At 49.2% G+C, this 13,946-nt stretch overlaps 1 protein-coding gene across 1 annotated transcript in view; it reads left to right on the top strand.

Moving 5' to 3' along the window:
• The window catches only part of LOC144807940 (prostaglandin E2 receptor EP4 subtype-like), a 38,003-nt gene that overhangs the window by 6,114 nt on the left and 17,943 nt on the right, over window positions 1-13,946 (top strand). The window lies entirely within an intron of this gene.

Here is a 13,946-nt window from a genome sequence, read left to right as displayed (position 1 = left end):
AATATTTCCACATTTAAAAACATCACTATTATAAAAACACATTACATAAAAATACTTTTCATTAGTAGTCCAGACGTGAATAAGAGTTACATTGCAGTTAATAACAGTTATCAGGCTTTTAGTAGTTTTTTCCTTATCTGCCACATAGCCATTATGAATTTAGCAACTGCAAAAACTATATGGGGCAGAGTAAGTTTTCAATATTCTGTACGCATACAAGTGGCTCCTAAAACCCAAGTTCCTACATAATGGCACTAGCCAATATTTCCTTGGTCTGTTAAAGGCTGGGCAAAAAAACAGAACATGAATATCCTCCTCATCGTGATTACTGCACCCTGGACAGATTTTGTCGTCCCTCTTTAGCCATTTGCAAGTGAAGGTTTTGATGGGCAAAGTGCCTAACCTTCATTGAATAAACAATTTTCTTGCTAAAATGGGAAAAATAATATCCATAAAACCTTCAAATTGGTAGGAATTTTTGGATTCCAGAAATCGATCGGTTAAAATGCCGCTGTTGGGTGCAGACACCAAAGAAGCTAGACTTTTCTCCTTGTATATGTCCACCAATCTTTTGCGAGAAACCCTTTGGCAGCCTTGTTCAGGAACCTCCCATAACTCAGGGAGTCTCAAGCGATACAATTCTTTCTTTATAAAAGCCAGCCATGGGATTCTATCACGCTGGTTCAAGTTCATTACATGGATGAGGTCATGCCTATAGTGTGCGAGCTCACTGGTGGTCCAGAGCCTATGCCAGAATCTTAATGGCTTTGACTCCAAATCTTCAGCAATAGAAGGGAGACCCACATCTAATCTTAAAGGAAGCAAGGGTGTGCCACGGGGGAGAGCCAGAAGACGTCTGAGGAAATTATTTTCTACAGTGACAAGTTCTGTCCCTGCTTTATACCCCCATAGCTCACTACCATAGGATGCGGCTGCTTTGGCTTGAGTTTTGTACATTTCTACTGCCGGGCTAATGGGTTTAAAAGTAGAGGTGTTTGCAACCTTCAAAATTGCGCCTGACAGTTGGGGCAGCTTTAGCCGAGATCTTGCTATTTTGGGGTCCCAGGATACGTTCTCATGTAGGGTTACCCCCAAATACTGGAAGGTTTTTACCCTTTCCAGACTAGCTGAGCCCAGTGTTGGGTTAGGTCTAGTTTTAGGGGAAGGATTGAATATCATGAATTTGGTCTTCTCTGTATTGATCTCTAGACCATGTTGTCTACAGAAAAGACCAAATCCATCTAGAATCCGTTGGATCCCCATCGGGGATTTGGAAAGCAGGAGGGTATCATCGGCGAACATGATAGCCGGTACCCTCCTGCCTGCCAAGAAGGGAACGTCATTGTCCCTGACATTGTCAAGATGGGATATGACACTGTTAACAAAAAGGCAAAACAGGGTTGGCGCCAAGACACAACCATGCCTTACCCCTCTGAGAACAGGGAACCTTGATGACAACGCTCCATCCCTCCCACACCTAACCTATGCATAATTACTATCGTGAAGCCTGATTATGGCATGCAGTAGATGGGTAGGAACACCCAGCTCCTTTAAGACCTCCCATAATTTCTTGCGAGGGACCAGGTCAAAGGCTGACCTCAGGTCCACGAACACCATGTACAGCCTCCCCCCCTCGATCCTCACCGTTTTCCAGTATAGGAGGACGAGGCGGAAAATCTGATCCATGGTGGACGTGTTTTTCCTGAAGCCAGCCTGGAGGTTAGTAAAAAGTGTACCCTTTACATGATGTTACTATTAAAAACATAAACAAGATAACCTTAAAACGTAGCATATGTACATTACGCAGAGAATAATACATTTCCTTTAAAAAGATACAAATATCCACCTACAATTGATTAAGTCAGGTAATTCATTCATATACATCAAATCCTTCCAATAGATACCATACAGTACCATTAACCTTTACAGGCACAATCTCATCCTAACCCAAGTGATCAACGTACGATATTTACTCTGTACACTTGAGGAACACCTTGACTTTACTCATAAATTTCCCCAAAGCACAGGCTATATCTAGGTTCGTCATTCCCACTAAGAGGTTAGCAGCTTGCACCCTATTCCTGTATTTTTTGAATATCGGGCATAAAATCTCTTTTCGTAAATCTAAAATCTTCATACAGTCTAATAAAATATGTACAATATCGCAGGGAGTACCTAACACGCAAGTGCAGATACCATTACTATTCATCATAAAAATTTTAACCTCATTATTCACATAAAAGGGGTTTATCCCCATTCGCACTTTTAGTACCTCACGTCTTAAATGATAGCTCGGCAGCCTATCTAGATAGGGATACTGTTGATTGGTTTCCCAAGCCAAGGTCATATGGGACACCGAACTTTTCCACGAGAGATACTCTCTATCATATATGCGTGAAGTCTCAGCTCCCAATGTCCTTAGTTCTTTCTTGTCTATACTTGAATGTCCCAGTTGCGGGCATAGCTTTAATCGCAACATTCCATATGCTTCACTTAATGAGGCTCTTGTTTCTTTCGCCTAGGACAATTCACTAGCGGCATAAGTGCTGCCTAGTATGAAGAAGAGGAAACTAGCATTATGCTTCTGTACTAGTCTTGCATTCTTACTCGAAGTATTGTTGGCTATTGTGTGCAACTAAACAAGGAGGTAAGCATAAGCCAACGCCTCCTCACTCCATAGTACACTAGGCATAAGGAAGGGATATACGTTAATAGTGCAGAGGCATAGGTCAGTGTGCATAAGAAAGGTATATAAGTTAAAGGTGCAGAGGCATAGATCAGTGTGCATAAGAAAGGTATACAAGTTAATGGTGCAGGGGCATAGATCAGTGTGCATAAGAAAGGGATATAAGTTGGGCTGAGGGATGAGCCTTGGGGTATGGTGCAGATGATCCCGGTGGCTTTGGAGCGGAAGTGGGGGAGACGGACACTCTGTGTTCTGCCGGAGAGGAAGGAAGAGGTCCAGTCCAGGGCCTTTTCTTGGATTCCGGCGTCGTAGAGGCGTGTACGTAGTGTGCAGTGGCAGACTGTGTCAAGGGCGGCTGGCAGGTCCAGGAGGGTGAGGGCTGTGGTTTCTCTGTTGTCTAGCGGGGTCCTGATGTCATCAGTGGCGACGATGAGGGCGGTTTTGGTGCTGTGGTTGCTGCGGAACCCAGACTGGGACAGGTCCAGGATGCTGTTCTCCTCGAGGAAGCTGGTCAGTTATCTGTTGATGGCCTTTTCAATGACCTTCGCCGGGAACGGGAGCAGGGAGATGGGCCAGAAGTTCTTGAGGTCCTTGGGGTCTGCCTTGGGTTTCTTGAGTAAGGCATTGATCTCTGCGTGCTTCCAGCTCTCAGGGAAGGTCTTTGTCTCGAAGGAGATTTTGATGGTTTTTTGGCGATGGGGTGCAATGGTGTTTCTGGCTTTGTTGAAGATGTGGTGTGGGCAGGGGTCTTCCGGGGATCCGGAGTGGATGGTGTTCATGATCTTGATGGTGTCATCGTCGTTGATGTTGGTCCAGGAGAGCAGGCGGTTGGTGTGGGTGGTGGTCATAGGAGCGGGGGTCCCAGTGGTTGCCGGGGTGGTGACAGCGTCGAAGCTGTCGTGGATGTCTGCGATCTTGTGGTGGAAGAAGGTGGCCAGCGAGTCGCACAGGTCTGGTGAAGGTGGGATACCGTTGGTGTTGGAGCTGGGGTTGGGGAGTTCCTTTACGAGGTTTTTAAAGGAGGTCCTTTTGGTGGATCTGATGAGGTGGTGGTGTCTGTGGGTGGCGTTTTTGTGGGCTGTGTAGCTTTCTGGTGATCGTTCACGGATCCAGTTTTTTTCGAGTTTTCAGCAGGTCCGCTTGGAGGCCTGGAGGTCTTAGGTGAACCAGCTGGCTTTCTTGCTGGTGTGGGTGTTGGAGGGCTTCTTGAGCGGGGCAAGGGGGTTGGCGCAGTCGTTGATCCACTGTCTGAGGTTGCGGGCTACGGCATCGGGGTCAGTGATATAAGCTAATGGTGCAGGGGCATAGATCAGTGTGCATAAGAAAGGTATATAAGTTAATGGTGCAGGGGCATAGATCAATGTGCATAAGAAAGGTATATAAGTTAATGGTGCAGGGACATAGATCAGTGTGCATAAGAAAGGTATATAAGTTATTGGTGCAGAGGCATAAATCAGGTTGCATAAGAAAGGTATATATACGTTAATGGTGCAAGGGCATAGATCAGTGTGCATAAGAAATGTATATACGTTAATGGTGCAGGGGCCTAGATCAGTGTGCATAAGAAAGGTATATAAGTTAATGGTGCAAGGGCATAGATCATTGTGCATAAGAAAGATATTTAAGATACAGGTGAAGGGGCGGGTTTAACACACATCTTGGCTGCCGGAGGGGTGCTGGAATACACAGTTCTGACTTCAGTCCTAATGGCACAGTAGGGTTTCTTCCATTGTGGTCATCTAATACATGGATGCCAGGAGGGAGAGTTTAAATTAATAGGATGTCTGCTTTAACCTTTATCCTAATATATATCATTATTGGTAAGCTGTTTGGAATATTCGCAGTCATTCTAATGCTCATAATATATGTACAAGGAGTGTATTGTAAGTAATTGTATAGGTAGGCTTTCCTGTTTTCAGTTTCTATATATGGCCAATTCTGGTGGTTTTTTTCAGTGTTTTCCAGTGGTTTCAGTGCCTTAAGAAACTAGTGGTTATCAGTGGTTACACATTTTCGTACCATTAAAAACAACAGAAACAGTGTTTTCCCGGTTTTTATGGAATGTTATGCTTTTATTATTGCTTGCTTTCTTCTCTGATATTGCAAAGTATGTAGACAGTGGGCGTACAGTGTATATGAGGTCCAAAAACATTTTTATAAATGAAACATCGTGTTACACCATACCATGCTTCTTCAGTGACTCTTAGTTCATGCACGCTCGCTCTTTTCTTTCCATGTAAACTTTTATCTGTGAAAAGGCCAACGCCAAAACAGCCAGTATACAATTTGCTAACTCTGGCCACTGACATAGGCTTTTCATGCCAATACTGGTGCACCTGAGGATTTCAAATCTCTGGGACAGGTTCTGTAGCATATATAGCTGGGCACATATAGCCTCAGGGTTATTGAAGCGGCAAAAATGAAGCAGCATTTTTCAAAGCCTGAAGAAAATTCTCTTTCAGGGAAGGTATCTAAAATGTATGCTGAGTACCACAGTGAGGTTTCATTGACTTCAGATGCCTTGGTTGGTGAAGGGACATTTCTATGCACCATTGCAAGCTGATTTCTTATGCATTGTAAAACAAAAAATCCTGAATTGCTCCTCAACATTGCTTTGCTTACCAAGTGGCAAGCACTCTAACATGGAAATTGTTGCCATGCCAAAGTCACTAACTGTGTCGCTCAGCCTACTCTCAAGGGGGCTGATTAACAGAACTAATCTGAGATAAAATCCTAAACGTAATACTTTTGGTATTCACAGAAGGCATTTAGTAGTAGTAAAGTTAGGACTTCTAACTTTACTACTACTAAACTGAGACAAAATCCTAACTTTACGACTTTCGGTAGTCACAAAAAGCATTGGGGGTTTGAAGCGCTTTTGTGGTGCGTAGCACGCTACTCTGGTACCAATAAGGATTAGTGTTGAATGCGTATAGTGAAATATGAAATTAATTTGAGTGGTTAGACATGTTATTCAGTTATTTGGATTGATAAGGGTAGGGAAGTGTAGAAAAGGGAGAAAGGTTTGCATTTATATAGCGCTTGTAACCCTGATGGGATTTTGAAGCGCTTTATTGGCAAGTAGCCTGCTACTCTGGAACCCAAAAAGGATTAGTGGTGAATTAGTATAGTGGAATATGAAATTTGAGAAGTGGACATGTTAGTCTGTTATTTTGATTGAAAAGGATAGTGGAGGGATAGAAGAGTGAAGGATTTAGATATTTTTTTATTTTTTGGGGGAGGTCATAGCAGTAGAAACATTCTTGTGCCATTGATGTCAGAGGAAGGGCACATTTAGGGCAAATGCTGCAAATAAAGTGAAACTGGTCGCCCCCTACTTCAATTTGTGTAAATGCTGCTGAAAAAGCAACACGCCGGTAACCACTGACAACATTAGCGCTGTAATTGGCGCTACGTCAAACGGTGAGAGAGCATTCCCTATTTTGCCAAAGGGCCATTGATTGGGCTAATGGTTGCTATTGGTTACTGTGTCCGTCCATTTGCAGAAGAGCCCAGAGGGGATGATCCTTGAATAGCCGTGAGTTTGTGGACCAGGAAGATGTTGCAAACAGTAAAGTTGACCAGGCACTGCGAGGTGGGCCATCTTGGTTCAAAGTTCGGCTTCGTGCAACTCCTTCCTAGATTCTCTTAGGCTCAGGGCTTATGGTGGCCCGGGTCTCACCGGTGCTGTGCACCAGCAGTTTTTTAAAGGAGGCCTCATACCGGGTCTCTTTTAGGCTCTGTTTTGTGCCCTGGCACAGGTGGTCTGTTTTACCCAGACTGCAGTGAGTGCATGCACATTGATGTGCCCTGCTCACACTGCTCACTTCTCACTAGTGTGCGTGTGCTCACACTGCTCACTTCTCACTAGTGTGCGTGTGCTCACACTGCTCACTTCTCACTAGTGTACGTGTGTTCACACTGCTCACTTCTCACTAGTGTGCGTGTGCACATATTGCTCACTTCTCACTAGTGTATGTGTGCTCACACTGCTCACTTCTCACTAGTGTACTTGTGCTCACACTGCTCACTTCTCACTAGTGTACGTCACTAGTGTACGTGTGTTAACACTGCTCTCTTCTCACTAGTGTACGCGTGCTCACACTGCTCACTTCTTACTAGTGTGCGTGTGCTCACACTGCTCACTTCTCACTAGTGTACGTGTGCTCACACTGCTCACTTCTCACTAGTGTACGTGTGCTCACACTGCTCACTTCTCACTAGTGTGCGTGTGCTCACACTGCTCACTTCTCACTAGTGTACGTGTGCTCACACTGCTCACTTCTCACTAGTGTGCGTGTGCTCACACTGCTCACTTCTCACTAGTGTGCGTGTGCTCACACTGCTCACTTCTCACTAGTGTATGTGTGTTCACACTGCTCACTTCTCACTAGTGTGCGTGTGCTCAGACTGCTCACTTCTCACTAGTGTATGTGTGCTCACACTGCTCACTTCTCACTAGTGTACGTCACTAATGTACGTGTGCTAACACTGCTCTCTTCTCACTAGTGTACGTGTGCTCACACTGCTTACTTCTTACTAGTGTGCGTGTGCTCACACTGCTCACTTCTCACTAGTGTATGTGTGCTCACACTGCTCACTTCTCACTAGTGTACGTGTGCTCACACTGCTCACTTCTCACTAGTGTGCGTGTACTCACACTGCTCACTTCTCACTAGTGTGCGTGTGCTCACACTGCTCACTTCTCACTAGTGTACGTGTGCTCACACTGCTAACTTCTCACTAGTGTGCGTGTGCTCACACTGCTCACTTCTCACTAGTGGAGAAGTTACGGCATGACGTCATGTCAGGTGAGGGTTGTAGGAGAAGGGAAATCCTTTAAAGAGAGCCATTTTCTCTCTGGATTACCCTTCTCTTTTTGAAACTCAGGAGCAGCAACACTGTCCTCGTGTCACCAGGGCTGTAAGTGGAAGCTTTTTCAATATTATATACAAGCCACAGTTGATGCTTATTTATCTTATGCAACTAACAATGATTGACAAAGCCGATAGTCCTGACTTGTTTAGGTATGATGTTACTTGTATCATATATCTGGATGCAATGACAGAAACAGCAAAATACTATTCAGGCGGCACACTATGCTCAACACAGATTCGTAACTGTCGTGTTTTAAGCCACGCCTCTAATTTCATGGGCCACGCCCCTTTAATAGACCCCTCCCCCCAGTTTTTTCATCTCCCTTAAAGCCCTGCTTAGGCTCATAATCTACAAGCGCCTTTATTACCCAATGTTTTGTGTCTTAAAGCAATGAATTAGTGGCATAGACTGCTTCAAAGTGCTTGGTTGTAACACCACGTGCACTTACAGACAAGGGGGCTTGTTCTGACTCTGTTTCTGTGACCTGGCTTTTCTGTGAAAGAAGTGGAGAGGAAGGGTTCCTCCCAGATTAAACCAAGTTTTCAGGAAATGGCATTACATCAGAGGTGCAGCAGACCGTGGTCCTGTGGGCAGAAGTGGTCACCGCAAGCTTCACTGAGCATCGGCTGCTGGGGTGGAGGGGGGGGGTGTCGCTGTGCCTCTCAGTGAGACTGACCAAGCGCTCTGGTTCCTGCTGCTTGTGCTGCTGGGAATCCATGCACATGTGTCTGGGTATACCTGGCTCCTCTGTGCTGCTAGACTGCAGAAGAAGAAGCCTTACTCCGCCCGCTCCTGGAACTCCGCAGAGTTTTTTGTAACTTCGCGGAATTCCACGAAGTGAAACTCCGCGAGCTCCGCCCAGGCCCAGTGAAATCACAGTAGTGCTTGGCGTTGGCCTAGTATGAGCCACTGAGAGTTTTACTGACGGATTGAGGTAGAAGATGCCGACGCAGCTCGCTCTCCGCGAGGCATGAATGATGGACTCTCCACGTCATGATCCGTACAGATTCCCAAAGAGTAGCTGACATACATAGAACATGTGACCCTGTTCCACGGAAGGCCACCAGACGGAAGACACGCAGTAGGTTTGGGACCCTCTACCAGGACAGACCTGGCCTGCATCAGCCACATGCACACCTCAACGGAAAGCGATTGATTATCCATTGGAGATCAGGGAGATGTCGATGTCGATGGAGGCAAGATCAATATTCAAACAGATGAGATAGATTGCATTGCAGTGGCGCGGCACGGACGCCACAGGCACAACACGGATACCACCATGCATGAGCTGTTGTCATTAATCCATGGATTATGAACGCCACAAGGGAGCCATGGCCAGCTAAGCAAAATGGAGTCAAGTCAAGTCAAAGAGATTTATTAAGCACACATATCACCCTGGGGTCTCGTGGCGCTAGCGTACGACTCCACTGGAGCTGTAGGGCAGATAAAAAGGGACGTTATACATGATCAAATAGCCAGTTGTTGTAACGACTGTGTTGTAATGGTACAACGATGTAATGATAGCGTTGTAAACACTGTTTCCCGTTTCTAATAGCTGGTCGCCATAAGACTAGTTGAAAGCATGAGTATCCTAAATATGAGTACGGTAAAGTGTTAGTTTTCTGCCCTCTCCTTCCCACAGGGGTAATCAGGGCCAGACAAAAAGGAAGGTGCTGTCTTCAAACTTCCTCACCTCGAACAACAGAAACGGTCCCACCCCTCGCCCCTACCACCCACCAAAATGGCAGTGCTCAGGAAGCACTAATCAGTAGCCCTTTGTTAACGAGGTCCTCCTCGTGAAATTTGTAAAGGCAGCTCTGTCTCCATCCTCCTCACTTCGTTGTCGGGTCTCTACCCTAGTATAGCCACTGGAATACACTACTAGTGTCCGAGGACGCTATCCTCGCCGCCATGCTATAACTTAGCTTCACTCAATCACATTACTGGACTAATGTTGCTGCTTTCCTTTTACCCGCACTACCCTTGTCCCTTTCCATAAAACTGGACATTGCCGTGGCCCACCCAATTGAAAAACTCAATTTGCCTACATATTTTAGTTTCATTCCCCCTCCTTTGAGCCCTTACGGAACCCTTCAAGGCTCTTTGTCCTGTCGTATGGCAAAACTCACCTGTGGGGCTCCAACGGCCTGCCGCTTCATTTAGGTTGGGCCCCCTGTCGTGGATATGGCTGTCTTGTATATAACTGTGCATTAGTACTAGGCCTGGGCTGTAAATTCCATTCCGCTCGCGGAATTTGGGTAATTTCTCGTTCCGCGGAATTGCCAAAAATTGTGCTATCCGTGACTTCGCGGAATTTTTTCCTTGTTTTCGCTTTCAAAATGCGTGTCTGCGAGATATTTCTCCCCAAGTACACAAACAGTGATCGCGAACAGGAAAGAAGCATTGCGAACAGGCAGAACAAGCAATTCCGTGTGTTCGCAGAACTTTTGTGTGCTCGCTAAGATTTTTTACTGTTTTGCGACTATGCAAATTCCACCCACCCCTAAATAGTACATACATTCTGATTCACGCCTACCTGCCCACTGCCTACCATATTATTAACTCTTCGTTAATGGGAGACGGGACCTGAGCCATTACTTACCTGAGCTCACTGCCATCTGACCCCCAACACAGCCTTCAGAAGCCCTCCTTACAGTGCACCTCAACAAGCTGTGCACTGTCACTGTCCCATCTTGTGGATTCAAAGGATTCTCAAGAATCATGTACTCCTATTTTCCATCAACTCAGTTCCTCTACCTCCTCTGAGTTAAAGTCCCCACTGCACACGAGATTTCCAGTTACATGTGACATTCTATGATTCTTGACACACTCCTTGTCCTAGACAGATTCCCTGCTCTGTTACTTTTCATGTACATTTCCTACTTCATGTCGTTTTTACTGTTGAATTTTACATTCTGTGATTCTTCTCACTTCCGACTCCCTCGTACATTTCGACTCTCTTACACCCCTTCTCTGCATTTTTTAAAATTGTATTTTATTGTATGCAATTTTATATAGCGCAGACTCTGAACATACTTACACGTTAGATATACAAACGCATCACCCCCTTCCTCTATCACTCTCCTCCTCTCTCACTCCCCTCCTCTATCACTCTCCTCCTCTCTCACTCCCCTCCTCTCTCACTCCCCTGCTCTCTCACTCCCCTCCTCTCTCACTCCCCTCCTCTATCACTCCCCTCCTCTCTCACTCCCCTCCTCTCTCACTCCCTCCTCTCTCACTCCCCTGCTCTCACTCCCCTCCTCTCTCACTCCCCTACTCTCTCACTCCCCTGCTCTCTCACTCCCCTGCTCTCTCACTCCCCCTCCTCTATCACTCTCCCTCCTCTCTCACTCCCCTCCTCTCTCTCACTCCCCTCCTCTCTCACTTCCCCTCCTCTCTCACTCCCCTCCTCTCTCACTCCCCTGCTCTCTCACTCCCCTCCTCTTTCACTCCCCTCCTCTCTCACACTTCCCCTCCTCAATCACTCTCCTCCTCTCTCTCACTCCCCTGCTCTCTCACTCCCCTCCTCTCTCACTCCCCTCCTCTCTCAGTCATCTCCTCTCTCACTCCCCTCCTCTCTCACTCCCTGCTCTCTCACTCCCCTGCTCTCTCACTCCCCTCCTCTTTCACTCCCCTGCTCTCTCACTCCCCTCCTCTCTCACTCCCCTCCTCTCTCACTCTCCCCTGCTCTCTCACTCCCCTCCTCTTTCACTCCCCTCCTCTCTCACTCCCCTCCTCAATCACTCTCTCCTCTCACTCCCCTGCTCTCTCACTCCCCTCCTCTCTCACTCCCCTCCTCTCTCAGTCATCTCCTCTCTCACTCCCCTCCTCTCTCACTCCCCTGCTCTCTCACTCCCCTGCTCTCTCACTCCCCTCCTCTTTCACTCCCCCTGCTCTCTCACTCCCCTCCTCTCTCACTCCCCTCCTCTCTCACTCCCCTGCTCTCTCACTCCCCTCCTCTTTCACTCCCCTCCTCTCTCACTCTCCTCCTCTCTCACTCCCCTCCTCTTTCTCTCCCCTCCTCTCTCACTCCCCTCCTCTTTCACTCCCCTTCTCTCTCACTCCCCTCCTCTCTCAACTCCCCAGCTCTCTTACTCCCACTCCTCTCACTCCCCCTCCTCTCTCACTCTCTCCTCCTCTCTCTCACTCCCCTGCTCTCTCACTCCCTCCTCACTCACTCCCCCTCCCTCTCTAACTCCCTCCTCTCTCACTCTCCTCCTCTCTCACTCCACCTCCTCCCTCACTCCCCTCCTCTCTCACTCCCCTCCTCTCTCACTCCCCTGCTCTCTCACTCCCCTCCTCTCTCACTCCCTCCCTCTCTCACTCCCCCTGCTCTCTCACTCCCCTCCTCTCTCACTCCCCTCCTCTATCACTCCCCTCCTCTCTCACTCCCCTCCTCTCTCACTCCCCTCCTCTCGTCACTCCCCTGCTCTCACTCCCCTCCTCTCTCACTCCCCTACTCTCTCACTCCCCTGCTCTCTCACTCCCCTGCTCTCTCACTCCCCTCCTCTCTCACTCCCTGCTCTCTCACTCCCCTCCTCTCTCTATCTCCCCCTCCTCTCTCACTCCCCCTCCTCTATCACTCTCCTCCTCTCACTCCCCCTGCTCTCTCACTCCCCTCCTCTCTCACTCCCCTTCTCTCTCACTCCCCTGCTCTCTCACTCCCCCTGCTCTCTCACTCACCCTCCTCTATCACTTCCCCTCCTCTCTCACTCCCCTCCTCCTCTCCCACTCCCCCTCCCTCCTCTCTCACTCCCCTCCTCTCTCACTCCCCTCCTCTCTCACTCCCCTCCTCTCTCACTCCCCCTCCTCTCTCACCTCCCTCCACTCCCTCTCTCACTCCCCTCCTCTCTCACTCCCCCTGCTCTCTCACTCCCCTCCCTCTCTCACTCCCCTCCTCTATCACTCCTCCCTCCTCTCTCACTCCCCCTGCTCTCTCACTCCCCTCCTCTCTCACTCCTCCCTCCTCTCTCACTCCCCTGCTCTCACTCCCCTCCTCTCTCACTCCCCTCCTCTCTCACTCCCCTGCACTCTCACTCCCCTCCTCTATCACTCCCTCCTCTCTCACTCCCCTCCTCTCTCACTCCCCTCCTCCTCACTCACCTCCTCTCTCACATCCCCTGCCTCTCTCACTCCCCTCCTCTCTCTCTCACTCCCCCTCCTCTCTCACTCCCCTCCTCTCTCACTCCCCTGGCTCTCACCTCCCCTCCTCTCTCACTCCCCTCCTCTCATCACTCTCCACTCCTCTCTCTCACTCCCCTGCCTCTCTCACTTCCCCTTCCCTCTATCACTCCCCTCTCCTCTCTCACTCCCCTCCTCTCTCACTCCCCTCCTCTCTCACTCCCCTGCCTCTCTCACTCCCCTCCTCTCTCACTCCCTCCTCTCACTCCCCTCCTCTCTCACTCCCCTCCTCTCTCACTCCCCTCCTCTCTCACTCCCCTGCTCTCTCACTCCCCTCTCTCTCACTCTCACTCCTCCTCTCTCACCTCCCCTCCTCTATCACTCTCCTCCTCTCTCACTCCCCTCCTCTCTCACTCCCCTCCTCTCTCACTTCCTCTCTCACTCCCCTCGCTCTCTCCTACTCTCTCACTCCCCTGCTCTCTCACTCCCCCTCCTCTCTCACTCCCCTCCTCTCTCACCTCCCCCTCCCTCTCTCTCACTTCCCCTCCTCTCTCTCACTCCCTCCTCTCTCACTCCCCTGCCTCTCTCCCTCCCTCCTCTCTCACTCCCCTCCTCTCTCACTCCCCTCCTCTCTCACTCCCCTGCCTCTCTCACTCCCCTCCTCCTCTCATTCCCACTCCTCTCATCACTCCCCTCCTCAATCCACTCCTCCTCCTCTCTCACTCCCCTGCTCTCTCATCCACTCCCCCTCCTCTCTCACTCCCCTCCTCTACTCACTCCCCTCCTCTCTCACTCCCCTCCTCTCTCACTCCCCTCCTCTCTCACTCCCCCTGCTCTCTCTCATCCCTCCCTCCTCTATCACGCTCCTCCTCTCTCACTCCCCCTCCTCTCTCACTCCCCTCTCTCTCCCACTCCCCTCCTCTCTCACTCCCCTTGCCTCTCTCACTCCCCTCCTCTCTCACTCCCCTCCTCCCCCACTCCCTCCTCTCCTCACTCCCCTCCTCTCCCACTCCACCTCCTCTCTCACTCCCTCCTCCTCTCTCCCCCTCCTCACTCTCACTCCCCTCCTCTCCTCACTCCCCTGCTCTCTCACCTCCCCTCCTCTCTCACTCCCCCTTGCTCTCTCCCCTCCACTACTCCACTCCTCCTGCTCTCTCACTCCCTCCTCTCTCACAGATCCCCCTCCTCTCTCACTCCCCTCCTCTCTCACTCCCCTCCACTCTCACTCCCCTCCTCTCTCACTCCCTCTGCTCTCTCCCCT

Source organism: Lissotriton helveticus, chromosome 1_2 (genome assembly GCF_964261635.1).
Source record: "Lissotriton helveticus chromosome 1_2, aLisHel1.1, whole genome shotgun sequence".
NCBI lineage: Eukaryota > Metazoa > Chordata > Amphibia > Caudata > Salamandridae > Lissotriton > Lissotriton helveticus.
The sequence above is the reverse complement of the archived record's forward strand: the minus strand, read 5'-3'. Positions and strand labels throughout refer to the sequence as shown.